Raw genomic sequence first — 17182 nt, 5'->3', positions numbered from 1 at the left:
GGGTCGTGTATGCGACAGGTCGTCTCTATATGTCGAAAACATGTGGCAAGTTATTTTAAAATTTGTCCATACAAGAGGAGGTTACAGCCAGGACAAACAACTATACTCTATGTCCTTCAGCCAGGACAAACAACTATACTCTATATCCTTATATTCAGCATTCAATTCTGAATTAACACTGTGTGACCTTGACTTAAGAGGTTTGGACACGGGTCTTGCATGCGACATGTCTTTTTGGTATGTGGAACACATGTGGAAAGTTATTTTAAAATATGTTCATACAAGAGAAAGCTACAGCTCGGACAAGACCACCTACACTCGTATGTCCTTATATGGAGCATTCCATAGTATTCAAACACTAAGCGTGACCTTGACATCAGAGGTAGGGACATGGTACTTGCACGTCGGACATACGGATGGACGGACGGGCTCATGTTCATGTTTCGCTACCGTACGTGTGTGTAGGTTTGTTTACAAAGAACTAATCTCTAACGCACATTGCACTTCATATTTCTGAATCTGTGAATGGTTTTAGTTACTAGTATAGCTGTTTACCTTTTAGTAATTAGTATCTTGAGGTCAGTGTATTTGAACAGTTAAAATTTACGCAAATGACCATCCAAGTCTGGGATGGATTGTAATTTTATACTTTTGTTTACTCTTGAAGAGAAGTCCTACTAGTCTACCTTATATGCACATATGACTTTAACAGCGTACTTAAAATAGAGGCATGTAACATGTTTGTTTGTGCGTATTAATGCCATGACCAAATACCGTCCCTTCAGTTTCGATTTCAAAATTTGTAGCTGCATTGTAGAATATCCCTAATGTGGTACAAGGCTTTATATACGAGTTTTAGCTAGGTTTCTGTACCTTCGAAAAGGGCAACAAAAACACACTACATATTACTGCTCTGACTTGCAGATTTTTATTTATTTTTTATTTTAATTTATTTATTTTAACTAAATTTATTATTTCCAGGAGGTGAGTTTGACGCCGGCCTGATAAAAAAAACGTGTACACCGTGTACGTGTATTGTGTAAAATGTTAAGTCAATTGGATGAAGGGGTATAGAAGTTATTAGTAAACATTCTTGCCCTAAAACTGGAAACTGACACAATGTCCCTAAAACAATCTATTATCAGTGGCCACGATGAGGATAATATGGAGTGTGTCCTCATTGAGTGATGGTCTTGAACAACTGTGTGAAGTATTAAGTGAATTGAATTAAGGGTATTGGAGACCGAGTTATAAGTGAAAATGCCAACTCTCGGGAAGAGTAGTATAGCCTCCTTATTCTTCAATATAAAATATGGTATTTTTACAATATGTGATGTCTGCAATGTACATATATCATTAGGATTTTGTAGTGTAAATAAAGAATTAGTTAGATAACATGAAGTAAAAACTTCAAGTTAAAGAATGGGCCGAGTGAGCATAGCGAACAAGACCTTGTTTATCATTAGCACATCTAACCGACTTAAATACAACCTCAGGTTCGGACATTGTCAATGTAAAATCTGCCAAATAGAGTGTATATTGGACGAAGAGTAGCAATAGGCAGACCTTTCAACACCAACAAAACTTGAAATTACCCAAGCCCCAGTGCCACTAAGGATTAAATAATAAATGATTAAAGTCAGAACAAGCAAATTCGTTGAATTGATATCCCCCGCCTGATTGGGCTAATTCAGGGAATGGAAATCAATTGTTGATGAAATATATATATACGAGTTCGAGTTTGATTGCAACTGCTTGAAATAAAAAAAATATTGTATATATAATGTAACATTTAGAATTGACCAAGAAACCTAGTTTATGACTCCATGTTACCCAGTTCCAAACTAATCTAAGATTTAATCAAGGAAAACATTCTGATCAAGTTTCATGAAGATTGGTCCAGATATATGCAAAAAACTATAGCCTCTAGTGTTTCCACAAGGTTTTTTTTTAAGATTTGACTCAGTGACCTCATTTTGGATCCAACATGACTTACTAGTTTCAAACTAATCCAAGATTTCATCGAGGCATTCTGAATAAGTTTCATGGAAATTAGAGCAGATGTATTGCCTCTAGAGTATTCCGAAGATTTCTGTAAGATATGACCTAGTGACCTAGTTTTTTACCCATATGACCCACTTTTAAAAGGCAGTCAAAATTTAACCTAAGAGAACATTCTGACCATGGTTGAACTTAATCAGACCAATCACCACCAAAAAATTGTTTCGGACAAGATTTTTGAAATATTTGACCTAGTGACCTAATTTCTCTTCACATGTGACCCAGTTTTAAACTTGTCCAAGAGTTCATCAAGGAAAACATTCTGATCAAGTTTCATGAATATAAGACCATACATATTGTCTCTAATGTGTTTCAAAGATTTTTCTAAAATTTGACCTAGTGACCTAATTTTTGACCCCATGTGCCCCACTTTTACAAGCAGTCCATATATCTATGGGTGAAAGTTGGAAATTTTGAAAAACCTGAAATATTGTGGCCTTGGGGCCGCTGGGCCCCCGGTGGGTCCAGGGTACAGCCCTGGCAGGGGGCCGGAGGCCCCCGGAAGCTCCTGAGAATTAAGAATTTTAAGGGAATAAAATGCCATTCCAGAGTATAAATTGACTATGAAATGAAATTGAAGCCTGACTTAAAATAACTTTAATGTATGGCTAAATAATATTTTCTACAATATTAAAAAGAAAAAATATTAATATAAGAAAATGATACCATTAATGAATTTTATGCCTTAACTGATTCGTTTGGTAGGAAATGTATCGACAGTCACAAAAATGTATAAGGTAGAATTTATTTATAATAATTAAGATTTGGACCAAAAAAACTTAAAATATTTCAAACTGATGCTTTTGTCAACACTCTTTTAACAACCATTAATCAACCAAATTTGATTCTTTTCCATTTATTCTGACTGTTGCTACCATTTTCATTTTTTCATTTCCTTTTAAGCAACGTCTGTTTGGCCAGTCTGTGTAATTTTGCAACCCTTTTTGCTTTTTCAGTTTTGAGAAGCTGCAGGGAAGATTCCCAAATGATTAGATTTTACACATCAGGCCTAAAATAAAAAAATTCTTGTTTGGAGTAACGCGACCGACCCATAAAAATCGTTGCCGACTCAAATTTTTTTTTGGCATTTTGATCCGCGCATTTTTTTTTTAACGCCTTTCCGCTACTATTTTCTGTTTCTGCTCTTTTCTTCTGTTTCGGTTCTTTTCGATTTGTAGACACACTCGTAGAGCTTCGGTTTTTATCGCTGATCGCAATGAGCGTTTCGAAAACATGGCTGACGGCAAGTTTGTCGAACGTGAACCGAACGAAATTACGTTTTGTGTGCCAATAAATTACTTAAATAAAAAAATTAAAAACAACTTTGTAAGAAAATTCAATGTCGACTACACATGGTACAATGTATTTGATCTTTTAATGGAGAATGATGAAACAATCCCGGAGAGCTACTAAAGGATCAGAAGTTAAGATGTTTGTTGTTCAAAAGTTTATTACAATGCCTTGAATAACTAGTGTTATGTAGTGAATGTACTGTACACAAGATCCAGTTGTCGTTGGAGAAAAAAAAAAAAAAAAAAAAAAAAAAAACCTACCTACCTACCCACCTTAAAAAATCTGGGTAGGGTTACTCCAAACAAGAAATTTTTTAAGGTTGGCCTCATTTCATCGCCAAATGATTACACTCCGCAGAGTGATTTCCCCATCTATCACCGTTTTTGTCAACCTCAGACAAACATTCCCACCTCCACTTTTTTTACTGCCTTTTCTTCTTATTATAACCCGCTAGCAAAAACTTAATTTTCAGAACTATTTTGTTTGATAAACAATCATCTGCATCGAATGACAGTTGCTAATAATAACAATGTCGGCCATCTTTATGTGCAGTCCTTAAGTGATAAAAGACACGCTATTTCATTGGAGGGCAAAATCGAGTAAGCCAATCAAAAGTATCCTTTCACACGAATGACGTATAGGGTTTTCCTCGATCTCGTTTGTCGGAATTACGATTCGGCGATTCCTGATGAAAGAGGATTGCACACTGAGTATGTTTGGCCGTAATCGAACAAAAAGATCGGCTATCTCCGTAAATGAAATGAAAACGCGCACTTGCTCAAGCGGGCACCTGCTGGATCGCAAAAATGGAGGTTGTGAAATCGGACTTATTGTTGACCTCTGCAAATAATGATCGAAATTCGGAGGAGGAGTTTGGTCATACCCCCTAACCCCCCTCTGAAAATCTCAACGGATTTACACGATTTGGAAAAACGACCCCTCTGGATCAGGAAAATCCGGCATATGCCGGAAAACCTTAACCCATGTATATCATCAAGGGGTACATCATGATCAATATATATGCAAAAAGCTACAGAAACATGCTCAGTAGCAAAAAGTTTGAACATAATCCGACCATTCCGGACAAAAGATTTGACCTTGTGACCTAATTTTCATCAAGGAAAACATTATTATTTAGTTTTATTATTATTTGACCATGTATAATGCCTCTAGTATGTTCCAAAGATGTTTATAAGATTTGACCTACTGACCTATTTTTTGATCCCACGTGACCCACTTTTTTTAGTGGTCCATATTTCATCAAGGTTTACATCCTGTCCAATTTTGAATATAACTTGACCAATCATTACCATGATATGGTTCCGGACAAAAAAAATCTAAGATTTGACCTAGTGACCTATTTTTTTTATCATATGTGACCCAGTTTTATTTACGACCAAGAGTTCATCAAGAAAAACATACTGATTCAGTTTCATGAATATTTGACCATGTATAATGCCTCTAGTATGTTTCAAAGATTTTTCAGAGATTTGACCTAGTAGGTCCTGCTGACCTAGTTTTTGAACCCATTGACCCACTTTTTTAAGTGGTCCATATTTCTTCAAGGGGAACCAATTTCGACCACTGTAATAACTTGATAGATGCTATTTTTGTTTCGTCCTATCTTTGGCATTTGCTAAGATGTTTAGCCTTGACTCGCACAAAAGCAGATAGTATTTTTATGAAATAACCTACATACTTGAACGGTATATGGTGCTGAAATCATTGAGTCATCCAATATAATAAACATGTATGTTTCTGAGGAAGACAATTGACAGCTTAGTCTTGGAGGATTCAGATGCTGGTGATGATGTGAAGATGGCTGAGGACCATGTGTTTTCTTTGTTGTCCTTTTTACAAGAGAATAGCATTAAATACTCTATGAAGTGGTCAAACTTGTTATTCTTCTTTTGGGTCTATGAAATATGATTCGGGCCTATGGATTTAAGGTTATAGAGCCGAATGGCCTATGCTTATTTTTTTTATTTCACAGACTGCTGTTATCAATATATATTGTTAAGAAGTCAAATATTAACTACCCAGTAACGATTGAAAAAGTCTTGGTGGCTTAGTGCTTCAGGCAATGATTTTCTTGACTTAACCAGCCTGGGTTGGCACCCCACTAAAACCAAAATACTTCTTTATACTTATATCATAGCATAAAAAAATGAGTGTTTTCAATACATTTTATGAAGCATCATAGAATTTTAGGGATGAAAGAAAGACCCCTAATAGGCAAATTTTGTAATGGTGTGCACACTAAATTGAGATTATTCTTTGTTTTGTTGCATTTTGTAATTGCAATAAATGGATATTTTTTTATCTTTCTGGGGATTTAGAAGTGTCAAAAAGGTGAAGAGAACTGAAGTCATTTGGATATATATACAAAAAAAGTTTATGTCACTGAAAAGTAATTGGTCTTTTATGATCAATTAATGATTGCATACCTGCTATTTTATTGGCTGAAGATGTAGGTCGTATTCCAAAAATATGTTCTGATCTACAATTAGCTAGACTTTAATGATGTGTTTAATCTTCTTCTTAATCAGATTCTGCTTTTAGCTGCATTCTTCTTTATCCTCCCTCGTTTCGCTTTTTCTGTTATTTAATTACATTTGTATCAGTTTTAACTTACCTCATTGTTTTCAAGAATCAAGGAGAAAAAAACTGTATCTGTGTAGTCATCATGATAATATTTTAATCTTGTCGAGTGTTCAGGGAATTTTAATCTGTCCAACACTTGCCCACATTTGTAAGTTACATAACAAGATCTATTTATCAGAGTCATTGTTACATAAATTATATATATATTAAATTGTTCTTTACCATGAAATGTTCAATAATTCAATGAGTTTGGCAAGACCATTGCTAATAAATATGTTTAGGAATTCTTTAATTTAGGTTTCCTGCCAGGATTTTCCAAAGGCTTGTTGGGGCCTGACTTAATATGTGGGGGGGGGGGGTGTCCCCTCCCTATGCTGTGATTTTTTTATGACTATAGCAAATGGTGCGATTTCCTGCATTCTTAGCTTAACTAATCTGCTATATAATCCAACTATAAAATGTTTGTTTTTCATATGTTTTTTTATTCTTCAAAGTGTTTTAACTAACAATTTCCACATTGTAGTGAGTAGTAATGTTTTAATTGACACCGCCTTTGTACCCAGTGAAATATGTTAATGGAATCCTCCCTGTTCTTGTATGTAAAAAGCGGGCATCATGTGAATCATGTGCTCATACTCATATAATTATGAAATGCAATAAAGTAATCTATTGAACACTGATTAAATCAGATAGGCGACTATCAAGTAGGAAAAAATACCTCAATATTAAATTATATGACAGCTACAATATCAGGAGCTTCACGCCAGCTATTAACATCACCTGCATGCATGAAGTGGTTGCTTTTGGACATGTAGAATTTCTTAAAGGAATTATTTGTTTTTCATCTTAACTTGCTATCAAAACTTCCAACTTAAATTGGCAATCTTGATTTTTGATACTCAAATTTTGCAATGTCAGGGTGAGGAATCACCTGACTTCAATGGGTTTTTCACATGGGTTACAATGGGTAAAACCTTAGTGAACAAACAAAAAAATGACGTTAATTTCTTAAGATGAAGGTCAATTGAATATTACCATTTACCAAATGCCAAATTATCATAGGAGGAGTTTGGGAGAGCCACGAGCATGGTAAGATGATGGGTCAAGCAAAATGTTCTTGACACGCCTTCTGGCGATCAGCCAACAATTACAATATCAGCTTAGCACGCAATTATACAGCTCCCCATTGTTTTTTCAATCAGTCAACTATCACGAAAGGCTAAGTTGAGTTTTGATATGGCTCGTTGCTGCGGGTATTAAGCCATGTCAGTGCAATCAATGTGTGTCGTAATTAACCTGCCCCGGGAAGGCATGTCGGGCCCGACAAGCCATAAAGGCCTGGCATAAACATTGAATACAATTTTATTATCTTTACTTTATTCAATCTTAATCAATTGCCTTGACCCTTCGGGCAACCTGACTTGCCGTTTGGCACTTTGACTTGTCACAGGCTTCAGGCAAGTGTGTTATCCTGATGACTTGCAAATTAAAAAAATAGTTCTTTTGTGCAACAATGAATTGTATTTAAAATGTGCATTAGCCAACATTAACATATATACCAAATTTCCTGCAAGTAAAAATGTGTATGTATTAAATTAAAAACAGTTTAATCATACGGTTAATTAGTTGATTCAATAATATTCAAGAACAAGTTTAGTACCTGCCCGATCGGACAACTCAAATAAGAAATGAGTTGTCTAGATGCAATTATGACTTGCTAGGATCAATCAGATGTTTGATCATGACATGCTGAGTCTTGATATTTACATAATTGCGCTCTTGTTTCTCTTCACTTCAGTGATTAAATAAGTTATTCTGTAGAAAAAGTGCAGATTGTTTGTAGAAAAAGTGCAGATTGTTTGTTGTAGGACTTCTCTTGAAGACTAATTTGGATAATCAGAAACATTTCTGAATTTTGATACATCAAATTCACAACATGTTTATAGTTAAATGAGACCAAGAAAACAGAACGTATGTGATAATGTTATTACTGAAGTACTGTGCACCATGATTTATGTCAACAAACAAAACAAAAACATGTTCTGCTTTCAAAATGCTAAATTTTTGTGTAACATCAACTGTTTCAACTTATAATAATTCATACCTTTAGATAACAACTATACTTCTCGGAATTGAAACAAAATCACTTCTAATTCATCGGAATTTTGTATCACAACGCATTGTCCAGAATATATCCAAAATGGCGTGCAGCTGCTCCTTTCCTGTTCTTGGATTTGATTGGTCACATTTACTCAAACCTAAAATTTAGAAAATATTGAAATATATGTAATTTGTATTCAAGCAACTTCACAACAACAATGTACATTTAGTTTGAAAAAATAGAAAACGCCGATTCTCAACGACAGAAAACAATAAAATATACAAATATATTACCACATATCGTTTGCCGGAAGTCGCTATAATGGTGCACTTGATTCATGTATATTTGAAAGGCTACATACAACTATTGCTAAACCGATTTAATTTAGTACTTAGAGTAAAGGTGACTGCGGAAGAATCAGTTAAATTATTGGGATTACATATTTTTACAAGATGTCTTCACGGATTTGGATAGATATCAAGAGCTAACAATTGTGTAAAGTAATAAAAGATATAAATGATAACCCATTGCGACTCTGTACTCAAACTCCTATTTCGATTTGATCTCAGTCAGTTAAAATAACAAAATATGTTAGTTGAAACTTATTTATTTTATAACGATTGTGAAACAAGATATAACAACATTATATTTATCATTCTCGTACGATGATTGCGCGAGAGAGTTGTTCGATTGTTTTTTTTTAGGGGAAACCGGAGTACCCGGAGGAAACCCACTTGTCCGCCTTGATGCCTATATGTACAAACCAAACTCACATGCGCCCAGGCCGGGAATCGAACCCGGGTCGCCTTGGTGATAAGTGATTGCACTAACCACTGCGCTAACCTGACAACCACTCATTATATGCCTTTATCATGTGTAACATAACATACATAACATAACATAATGTTTATTGTAGTACAAGGCCTCCGGCCCAAAATACAAATATCAGAGAATTACATAATAGTGGTGACAGAGTTATGCATATATAAGTAGTATAAATATAAAACTGTATAATACAAATATATCAGGAAAATATAACTATGATAGAAAACTATCGATCACGAATGAATTCCTCTCGAATAGCAAAAGCCTTTGCAATATAGTGTGCAACCAATATAACACTTCGCCTATTGTAGTCTGATAATAGTTTGTAAAACAAGTGAAGCGTTATCATTCTATTTTCAAGTTGGTCATACAAGTACGTTTGTCTAACATCATTATACAACGGACAGAGTAATAAAAAGTGGTATTCATCCTCTATCACATAGACATTTCGTTTCAAACAAAAAGGACAAAACCTGAAGTCACGATCAATGTTATCGTGTCGGCCTTTTTCAATTTGCAATACGTGACTAGAGCAACGGAAATTAGAAAACGTCTTTTTCAATATGAATGGTAGATCCATGGAAAGGTATCTTTCTGGGTTTAAAAGACTTTTATAATGTCTGAAGTGTAGCGCTTTCGGAGAAGAATCAACAAATCCCTGCATCTTCTGCATTGCACAGTCTTTAAGTCTGCTTTTAAATAGCACAATAAAGTTTGTTATATTTCCTACTTCGCCAGCGATCCATGCAAAACCGAAACCATGTTCGAATAAAAGTATTTTCACTCCTGTGGCCCATGTTGTCTTGCCAGCACCGTCTAACTCGCGAAGCATTAGATAACAGTTTTTATGCAGTTTTTTGCTTATCAGTTTTGTCCAATACTTTACACAACGAGTCATATATATCACATTTAAAGGAAGTCTTCCACACTCGTTCAACGCTAAACAGTTAGAAACATTTCTATTTAGACATGCTATATATTTACAAAAGCTTGTATGTACACGTTCGACATTTTCAATATGACAATATCCCCATAACTCCGATGAATAACACAATATAGGTGCAACTATCGAATCAAACAGTTTGAATGCATCCTTCAACTGAAAGTATCCAAAACGTTTCTGAAACGCATATATATTTGACACTGCCTTCGTAGCCTGCAGTCTAAGTGTATCTTGAGTTTTAGTCCATGATAATGTAGGCGTAAAAAACGCCCCGAGATACATATAATATGAAACTACGTCAACTTGGTTTCCGTTATAGTACCATTTTTCATATGCTCTAAGTTGTCCACCTCGCCTGAATACCATAACCTTGGATTTGTCAATGTTGATTTTCATCCCAGTTATGTTACAAAACTCTTCAATGTAATTTATTTGTCTTTGTAAATTTTGTTTTGTGTCTGCAACACCTGCTACGTCATCAGCAAACATGAAAGCATACATATCATCAATGTTGTCATTTATGTAAATTCCAGACTCGCATTTCAGCTTTAGGAACTCGACTAGATCATTAATTAACAATGAAAAAATCATCGGAGAACTTACACAGCCCTGTTTTGTGCCTTTTGAACATTTAAAGTACCGCGTCAGTCCGTTTTTAACCTTTACACATGATTTCAAGTTCCTGTACATACACTGAAATATTATCAGGAATTTACTGTTCTCTTGTATGCCTTTTCTTGATAAGCTTCTCCATAAGTTCTCGTGTATACAGGAGTCAAAGGCCTTGAAAAAGTCGATATAAAAAACGTACATTCTCCCCTTCTTTCGACACAAGTATTTTTGAATAACAGCATGTAAATTAAAAAATATTGTCTATTGTCGAGTATTTTTTTCGAAACCCAGCCTGAGATTCGCTCACAACCCCGTTATCTTCACACCACCGTGACAGTCTCTTATTCAAAATATTGGTAAATATTTTACTTATGCTTGAAATAAGCGAAATCGCCCTGTAATTATTTGGCTCGTCCTTAGACCCCTTTTTGTGCAACGGTACAATGATACTCTCGCTCCATTCAACAGGGAATACACCGCTATTATATATATTGTTAAATAATTCCCGTAAATACGGTAAAATAATTCCACTGGTATTCTTAAACATTTCTATGCATAATCCGTCATTTCCAGGGCTACAATCTTTTTTTAACGTAGTTATACCTAATAGTATTTCATCGTTATTTATCTCCCTTTCTAGTTCATTTGCATTTATATCACGTGCAAGCTCCTCAAACGCGTTTTGTTCATCTTGTGTGTAAACAATATTTGTTTCACTATAAAAGTCTGAAAAATATTCTACCCATGTTTCAGGTGATATAGTGTTATCTTTTACAACATTTATTTTATTCGATTTCTTAACTTGCCACCAGAACTCTTTCGGGTTGTTTCGAGAGTCAATCAGTGTTTCTCTGTTAGATCTCTCCGCTGCCTCCTTTTTTGATCTGCATATATTTTTAAATGCATTTCTAGCGTCAATATACTTTTGTAAATCTTCACTATAGTTCGATATTCGATAACGACGTAAAAGTTTGTATTTTGTCTGTTTAGCCGTATCACAAGCTTTGCACCACCAGTCCGGCTGCTCGTTTTCAACAGTCATACGCGAAGACCCATTTTGCCTAACACACATGTCTTCACCAGCGTTTTTGAATACAGCTATAAATGCACTAAGCTTATCAACTGGATTTGTTGTTACTACAATATTTACGAACGATTCGTATAATGTTGAAAATTTACTCATAAAGTTATCTTTACACTCGTCGCGCCATTTGTACTTAACGTACTTACGAATCTGGTCGCCTTCGTCATAACACTGTAGTCTAAACGTGTTGGTTTTCAATGTACAATAGAGCGGGAAATGATCGGAAAAATCTGCTACATCGACACCAAAGTCACAAAAATGCTCAAATAATTCAGTTGAAGCAACAATATAATCGACCACAATTTTTCCGTTATTAGCCATACAAGTGAAATTTCCCTCCTTGTCATCAAAGAGACGACCATTTAATAAATGCACGTCATGGGTACAGCATAATTCAATAAGTGATAACCCAAATTTGTTTAACACTAAGTCTTTTGTGCTACGCGGTAAACAAAACTCATCTCCAGGATAGTCTGTTTTTGTATTATAAATATAGTCAACATTGTCTTGTGGAATGAAGTCAATTATATCTTTTACACGTGCATTTAAGTCTCCGGCTAATAATAATGTATCCGGAAAGTCTGATTTAATAAGTGTAAGTTTATCATTTAGTAAGGAAATCCCGTCATTTTCATCATTTTCATAAATGACTGAACATGATACATATGTAAATATTATTATAAGGTTTTTTTGCAAGCAAAGTAAATCCTTTTTCACATACAAAACGATACAGTCCTTAAACTCTTCATATATTCTCGTGATCATTTCAGTTTGACAAAAAGTTTCATTAAGTATCACTAGTACACCGCCTGAATTACGGATACTACCTTTTCGCTGGGTTCTAATACTCTCAAAGACTGAATAACCACTCAAAATATCATTAAACTCATTACGCTTTGATTGCCAAGTCTCATACAAAGCAATAATGTCAAATTGTTTAACATAATTCACAAAATCTAAATCATTTACAAACTTACATAGACCTCTTATATTAAGAGAACATAGTTTCAAATGTCGATCAAATGATATGTATTTTGGGCCTTGGCCACACCCCTATTTCTTAACAGGGGCGGGCTTTTTCTGAGTTTCGTCGAATTCATACACTGTATTTTCCACTACAAGTTTATCATTTTTAAAGTGAGCGTGTTTCCTCTCTGCAATGCATTGTTTGAAGAAAGGATACAACCCCGACCTCGCCCGCGCAATTCTAGGTGGTAAATCTTCGCCGATCCTGAAATCGAGTTCGCCCTCGCGTCGCTTCTCCCGGAAGGCCGACAGTACCCGATCACGGTCTTGAAGAAGTGCGAAACGCACAATTATTGGGCGGCTTCCGGTTCTTGACGGTATCCGAAACACGTCATCAAATAGGATTGATTCCGCATTTAAGTTTAATTGCTCGGTTAAAATTGACCTTAATTTATCTAATATAATAGATCTAGTTTCGTTTTGATCTTCTGGTATATTGAAAACCTTCAGATTATTCCGTTTTGCTTGAGTTTCAAGTTGTTCCTGTTTGTTTTGATATGTTGAAGAACTGAGTTCAACTTGGTTTAAACGCTCAGAGAGATTATTAACAGAAAGCACTAGACTATCATTTTGTTTCTTTAATTCCCTGTTTTCCGCTTTTAACTCGCTAACTTTTTGTTCCAATGTATCAAATTTGGTGTTGATTTGTTTTACATCCTGACGTATCTCTAGTAGAAGCAGGCCTACGTTCAAGTCCCCGAGGTCACCACGGTTGCCGCTGATATCCGCCTCCGGGTTGTCAGTATCCGAGATCCCCGCTGGATCCCGGAAGTCGACAGGTAGGAGCATGTCTTTTAAGGTCATTTGGCTACTAGACCTCAAGGATGCGCGTGACGACCGGGTCTGCGACGAAGATATTTCCACTTCCGGGCCGATAGCCTCATTACGATCTCGTGCTGGGTTGCCGCTGCGACCTGCTTTTGGGGGTCCGGGATGTGGTTCTACACATTGTGCCAACAGCAGATAAAAGAGCACCAACCTTATGCCTAATGACAGACCAAGGGGCTTTAATGTCTGGAAAGTCATTTTAGACTTTGCTGGCTGGCTAAAAGTTCCTATTTTGGCACGCCACTGTTGTACTGAGATTCCCATTTTAAAATATATGAACGTACTCGTTTCTTAGTTTTGAATGTAAATACAGATCAAAAGTCAGTGTTTGTGTGATCGTGTATTTGGTATTATCAACAAGATACCGGCTTAGTATACATATTGAACATTTGCACAAAACAGCTGTCCACTACTCCGTGACCATCGCTCACTAAAATACTGGCTATTGTCCAGTCAATTGTCCATTCCATTCCATTGTTTTGCAAATAAATGACCACAAAAGCCAATTAATCCATTTTCTTACATAAGTATCTACAAAACACGATTCTACAATCACTAACACAATCACAAATCTATTTAACGTGCGAGGCCAACAAGACCAATAGATCCCTTCAGGGAACGTATGCTCAATCCTAAAGGAGTTGATTGGTCTTTTATATACATATATTCTCCATCCACTCGAAGCCCGGGCTTTGCTAATTTGAATATTACCAAACAAGTACATCAACGCACTATGAACGTAGTTCCGTCAAAAACGGAATGTTATACTATGAACGCCGCATTCGCCTACAGCAGAAGATTACACATGTCATCAATTGCCAGAGAGGAAAGAAGCATATGACGTTCTGATAGAATACTTCGTTTACCTTGATTAAGCATAGCCGTAATAACATGATATCATGTGATAAGCTATGAATATATAGACTGCCCGAACATACGGCGGGAAATTTGCCTAGATATTCATGGAGCTGCTAGTTCACTGTATACCATATATATGTAAATAAACTGTACACAAATGCGCATCGACTGTTTCTTTTTGAACCAACAATTAAATTGATATATAACAAATACATCAGCCAGTAACGTTCCTCCTGATTGCTCTGATGATTTTGGCAATACAACGACTAATTGTAATATTATTTAAAACGCAACATTTTGTATTTTAAGTTTTTCACCACCTTTAAGTTAAACCCATAAAAGACATTAATGTGATGTGATGTGACAATCAGTAGATTTGGTGTGAAGAGTGGCAACGAAGAACAAGCAATGCTATATATGCTGAAATGGTCCGCAAAGTCTTTAGTGTAGGCAACTCGCGGCATAAATTACCAACACGTGGCTCGAAAAGCGAAATCCAAAGTAGCGTTCAAGACGGCCTCCATAAATTTCCATTTTATTTAAAAAAAAACTTTTTATATGAATATGGCTGTTTTATCAAAAAGATAATGGCGAATTATGTGGTAATTGTTTCGCGGTATATGTACTTCAAATGAACATGAGACATTGACCACTTTAATGTCAATGCCATTTTAAGGTAACAGTATGAAAAATACCTATACATTTGAGTTAGTGTCCTTTTATTATTTGACATTATCAGCACCTATTACTGTGTACGAATATTAATTGAAAATGCCAAATCGTTACACCTTAACAAGGTTTGCCGAAAAACACACGAACGTAGTTGATTGTGTTGACAGATTTTAATGATATATAACTTTGAAACATTTTTTCTTGTATTTGAATACCATATATTGTTGTCCATCACACTGAAAACACAACTCCTTTTCCGTGGGGACTAGAGCAAAATATATTCAGTAAAACTCTATAATTCTCAATTTCTTCTTATTTGTTAAGTTATAAAATATCATTTGCACACTGGGCATTTACATTTTTTCTGTGTGATCTTAACTAACAAATGCCAAACAACAAGACAGTAGTTGAAATTGGATCAGATATTTGTTTAAAGATAATAAGCTTAGTATTGTTTTGTCAAAAAGTGCTTATTCTTTGAAGGATATTCAGTTGCTTGGCTGCTTTTCAGCACACTTTATGGGCATAAAAAAAGAACTTTCTACTTCAGCGCCTAAATGTTTTACTTGCTCTTCACAAACAACAGTGTGCTTCAGTATACTGATTTGTTTCATTTCTTTAGTAGACTTTGAGCCAACTGAAATTGCTTGAAATTTGTCAGTGTAAGCCTGCATAGGATTGGAAGTAAACATTTTAGTGGTCCATTAGAACTGCACCTACATTAACGTATTTGATCTCATTATATAACTTCCCCGACTCTTCCACCAGCCTTAACAATTTGGTTTGACACCAATATGTTTTTCTGAAATTAAGCTGCCAGGAAAGGATGAAAACTGTTATCATAATGACTGATCAGTTGCTCACTTATGGCCCGTTCATATAATTCAGGCATCGATGGTAAAATAATGACTAGTCTCTAGTTCTTTTCTTTTATGGGGTCATATCTTCCTTTAAAATATGGGTGACTTGGGGGCGATAATATTTCCCGGTCTCTCCTCGTAAAATCCGGTCTCATCCGGTCTCATAATTCCCGGTTCATAACTTATGGCCCCATTCGGAGCTCCTCGGACATTTTTTTCAAAAACAACCTCGGATGTATGCCGGTACATCTATTGAAGTAGTCCGTATTTTTTTTAATAAAAGCATTAATTAAATGTAGTGTTTAAGAGTTGTATTCATTGCTCTCAGTTTAAATTGATTGCCAGTGAAGTGTATTATTGCAAACATAATTACGATTCCCAAGAGTTAAGTCATAAATTTTAACTACTAAATAAGATTACTAGGCGATCTATTTGCAGCGGACTTAAACGTACCACTTTTTAAGTATGTAAACCGTCCATATACATCCGAGGTTGTTTTTGAAAAAATGGCCGAGGAGTTCCGAATGTTATGGCCCCAGGCAACACATTTTAGTGCCGATGTTTGTTAAACTATTTTTACAATCTTATTTGCTTTTATAGGTAGCAAAATGGGATAAAAAATATAAACATTAAAGTCTTAATTTATGCAATATGTGTTAACTATGTATGCAATTCAAGTGTTAAAGGTGTAGAGAGAAATGCTTTGACAATAGAAATGCTTCTGTTTTTTTTAAAATTAAATATTGAGGACGGCTAGAGAATGAAGTAACTTAAAATTGCACCTTTAAAATTATTCTATATCAACTTTAACTTTAAGTTTAGAAATAATACGATAATAACATATAACCAAATTTAAAAACAAATAATATATATAATAAAAGAAATGAGTTCAGTGAGTAAAGTAAGGAACACATTACGTCTCCATTTTTCATTGATATTGTTAGTGCTATTCGCTAACAATGAATAAATTCGAATATCTTCGTGATTATAACACAACTTTAGCAGAATATATTTTATTTGTCAACTTCAACTTTTCAATGATTCTTTGACTGTTGAAGAAATCTGATGCCTTATATATTATTTGTTTTTAAATTTGGTTATATGTTATTGTATTAATTCTAAACTTTATTACATCCTTCGCATTACAATTATTCTTTAACATACAGCAATATTTGTTATGCTGACCATAATTTTGAGAAAATAAAGGTATAAACATAACTAAATGTATGAACCGAACAGAAGCGTTTAGTGTACAATAAAACTGGCTAATCCGTTTATCATGTCATTAACGAGGGATAGGCGCTAATCACTGACACGCGTTGTATAATGCATTTCATGGAATGACATATTGTGTATTGTCATAAACCTGTTATGAAGAGTTCCTTGACAAAATATGATAAGTGCAATAATAATTA

The 17182-nt window shown here is 35.1% G+C and overlaps 1 protein-coding gene across 3 annotated transcripts in view; it reads right to left on the bottom strand.

The window, feature by feature from the left end:
* Positions 1-8386, bottom strand: part of LOC128243137 (uncharacterized) — a 44001-nt gene extending 35615 nt beyond the window's left edge. For all 3 annotated transcript variants that reach the window (XM_052960700.1, XM_052960698.1, XM_052960699.1), the window contains exons 1-2: positions 8353-8386; positions 8063-8216 (exon numbers count right to left, since the gene is read on the bottom strand). The gene's annotated coding sequence lies outside the window, so the exon portion shown is untranslated. The remainder of the gene's footprint in view (positions 1-8062; positions 8217-8352) is intronic.
* Between the last annotated feature and the right edge of the window lie 8796 nt (positions 8387-17182).

Source organism: Mya arenaria, chromosome 8 (genome assembly GCF_026914265.1).
Source record: "Mya arenaria isolate MELC-2E11 chromosome 8, ASM2691426v1".
NCBI classification, from domain to species: domain Eukaryota; kingdom Metazoa; phylum Mollusca; class Bivalvia; order Myida; family Myidae; genus Mya; species Mya arenaria.
Note: the sequence above shows the minus strand (reverse complement) of the source record. Positions and strands in the feature narration are given on the sequence as shown.